We start from the raw sequence: 4,138 nt of genomic DNA, 5'->3' as shown, positions 1-4,138 counted from the left end.
TAATATTGTATTTTCTGTCCTGATTCATTTTCACATTATTTCTGTGGTATTGCATTGTTTTTCTAACAGATAAAAATAATTGAAGGTGAAATAAGGCAGTGTAAAGAATAGAATGTAAAATGGTTTTTGCATCTTTTGAGATTTGGGGGTCACTCTTGTAAAGTAGAAGATGATTCAAATAATTTAAATAAGAACTGGGGACAGAAAATGAAACATTACACCTCTATCACATGATTCTGCTCTACCAGAACATGTAGTTAACATTTAAATTAAAAGAAAATAATACCCATGTCTTAAATTTATAGACCATGTAGATGATGGTTCTTCTGGGAAACTTTTTTTATTAAGGTTTTTCATGAATCACTTAAATTCTTCAGTTTCTTGTGGTGTATGAATATATATAAGTAGAATGTGATGATTTAAATTTATATAATATGAGGCTGAAGAGATTCTTCAGAGATTAAGAGCATGTATGGTTTTTACGAAGGACTTTGGTTTGTTTTCTGACACCCATGTCAGGTAGCTCACAACTGCCTTTGACTCCAACTTCAGGACATTCTGATACCTCTGGCATCTAAGATCATTGCACTCATGTACACATATGCCATGCAGAGGCAAACATTTATGAGTAAAATAATTGTTTAAAATTGTATTTAAAAACTGTATAACATAACCTAATATACTGTTTCATATGGCACCTCTTTGAAAATGTCAGAGAAGGAATTTCTAAGTTTCCACTCAAGTTCATTCTTGATATTGGATCCCTTTACATAAAATAGATTTTCCATCTCATTGTTCAGATAACAACATGAAAAGACAAAAATTCTTACAATCTCCAGAAACTGTCCTTTTTTTTTTTTAAAGTTACAATTGAGGCAAAATAGAATAATTAATACAAGCATTTAACTCCAACTCTTGGGAAACTGAAGCAGGAGAATTTCTGTGAATTCCAGGTCTGGAAGGGTTATAGACTAGATCCTTTTATCCAGAAAATCACACACACACACACACACACACACACACACACACACACACACACATACACACACACTACAAACAACTATGAATTCACAAAATCAAGATCATTAAAGCATATGAATAGCATTATAATTAATATACAGCCCTTAATATTGTCTACATATTTTTTCTATTTTCCCATAAGAAAAAATATCCCCCTAGTAGGTTGGTAGATTCCTTGCAACAGAATTCTGCTTTCCTGTTTTCTAAGTGAACGTACCTTTTGTTTGAATGTTTCAATGAAACACAATTCATTATACAACACTGAATATATAGAACTATCATTAAATTGAAACTCTAGAAAATTAATAGCAAACCGTAATTTGGTTAGCAAATTGAAGTTTTGTAATCACTCCAATAATTTAAAAAGCATACAATTTCATCTTTTAAAAAACCCATGTGACAAGAAATTTCCCAAGTCCTGGAGGACTGAGACTCAATCTCACAGGCTCAAGAGCTCTGGGGGAAGCCTCTTTAAATTCTACTTGCAGTAAAGCAGGAAACTTTGGCTTCCATTTTTTTTAAGCCTGCAACCACATTGAGGAAAAGACTTGAAAACAAGTGGAAACATTTTTCACCTTCACTGTCAGAATTTTCTTCTACTCTTAGATGTAGAAAGAAGAGTTGGAGATAAACTAACTGTATTTTAGTCTCCAGTGAACACAATTTCTGCCATAGAAAACAGGAGTTGTCTATGCAGATTTTTCATAGACTGACCTATGGTGAGACTTAGAAGCCACTATTTTGTCTTTTGAGAATGGATTTAAATTGTGATAAAGTGGCTAAAATTCTGTATGTTGTGGTCAGGGTACTGTGGTTAATGCTGTCTTGGACCTTTCATTTCATAACTGCATTATCTTGAGTAATTGCATAAACTGTGCAACTCAGATTCTTCATCTTCATTGAGGATAGTATGAAAAGACCTCTGAATATAGAAGCAAAAAAACAATGTGGCATGTGGAATCCAGAACACACAGCCCAGAACACAGCATTTGAAAAGTAATGACTGCCGGACAATGATATTGGCAGTGTGCAAAGCTCTTGATTCTCTCATTGTCTGCGCCCTTCCTCCTTTTCATCCTCCCTCTATTCCTTCCCTCCTCTCTTTCTTTCTCCCTTCTTCCTGCTTTTTCCCTTGAATATCTATGTTTTGAATTATAAATAATTTAAACATACTCCAGTCCTTCATCTTCACATTGAAACCAGTTCACTTCAAATTACATGTGCACCTTTGCCTATTGTCTGTCCAATAGTACTTGATTGTTCTTCCTAAACACATAATTAGTTTTATATTGTTCTTCAAACCATTCTGACATTTTAAAACTGCATTTCTTTTTCATTGAATGCTGATCGGAGCATGGTAAACTAAAGTATTCCTTTACTATAAATCAGCAGTTCTCCACCTATGGGTCACAATACCTTTGGGGGTCAATTGACCCTTTCACAGGAGTTGCCTAAGAAACAAATGGCAACAGAGTTGCCATCTGGAAACAAATATATATATATATATATATATATATATATATATATATATATATATATATATAGAGAGAGAGAGAGAGAGAGAGAGAGAGAGAGAGAGAGAGAGAGACCAATTCACAACAGTTGCAAAATTACAGTTATGAAGTGGCAATGAAAATAATTTTATGGTTGGGGGTCAACGCAATGTGAGGAACTATTTATTAAAGGGTCACAGCATTAGGAAAGTTGAGAAGCACTGTTTTTAACGATTGATAGCAAACATAAAATGTGATTTTTGTACCAATACATATGGACACATGGCACAGAGAAGGACACTGAGGTTTAGAAATGGTGAGAGAGGTGTCTTCTGGCTGCTCTTAAGTTCTCATTTCAGCACTTCAGGACTCTGAAAATTAAAGTGATTGAACCTCTGCATTGTTTTAGTGTCCTTATTGTTGCCTGGCTTGGTCTCTTTATTTTTTAAAAGAAGATGAATGATTAGCATAACAACAAGGAGAGAGAGAATATTCAGGCATCCAGTGCAAAGAAACAAAAGGGAAAAGCTAAGTTCCTTCTCTTACATTTCAAACTTGAGTAAAGTTGAGATATTTAGAATATCAGTAGATCAACACTAATGAGAGTTGGGAAAGGTTGGTAATCTAAGGAGAAACTAGTTCCCAGAAGGTCATGGAAAGAGATCTGCGTAGGTAAAGTCCTACACAAAAATACAGTAGGTTTAAAAAGTTAAACATAAGGGTAATTTCTAATAAGACTTTAATTTATTATTTTTATGTGTAATGACAATATCAGTTTCAAATACCTGGTAGTTTATTTATTGATATAAGCACTGGTTTGTTTAAAAATTTTTTTTCTTTGTAAAACATTCTCATATGCACCAGGTTACTCTTGCATTCCTTGTATAACCAAGAATGGCTTTAAAGCTCTGCTCTTCTTTTTTCATCTCCAGAGTGCTGAAATTAGAGGTGTGAGAGGTATATGCAACTAAACCTAGCTTATGTGGTGCTGAGGATCAGACCCAAGGAGTCACTGATGATAGGTGAGCCTTCAAGAGAGCTATATCTCCACTCCCTAAAACCTACAACTTCTAAGGACAAACTATGAAACAGAAATTCTGCTATTTTCAGAATGATTAGTGCAAGAGATAGCTGTGTTGCTAAGAGGAGTTGGAGGAAAATAGTGGGTAAAATGCATAGCAAGGCATGGGTAGACACACTTCCTAAAGTCACTGCTTCTCGAGCTGGCTCAGTGACCACAGTCCCTGCTGTACAAGGGTACCAACCCTTGGGCAAGGTAGGTAGAGCCTTAAAATTTCTGTGGTATTTTAATAATAGTACCAAAATATATATTTCTACTAAAATTGTTCTTTTGTGTGTTTCTGTCTCGATTATAAACTTAGAATATCTATACATGAAAATTTGTTATTATTTTTTCACTGCTTTATTCATTTATCATGATATTAAAGTGCTGTATCTTTGGTGAGTTCAGATTTTTAGTGTTTCACTTACAGGAATGTGATAGAAATTTATAATATTCTTATTTATAAAAATTTTCCATTTTGGAAAGTTTAGATATTTTATAGCATTTAATATTTTTTTGATACTATATCATGTTATGGCCATATTTCCTCATCTCATTATTT

The sequence above is a fragment of the Psammomys obesus genome, unplaced genomic scaffold (assembly GCF_907164565.1).
Source record: "Psammomys obesus unplaced genomic scaffold, mPsaObe1.curated_primary_1811, whole genome shotgun sequence".
Taxonomy (NCBI): Eukaryota; Metazoa; Chordata; class Mammalia; order Rodentia; family Muridae; genus Psammomys; species Psammomys obesus.
Note: the sequence above shows the minus strand (reverse complement) of the source record.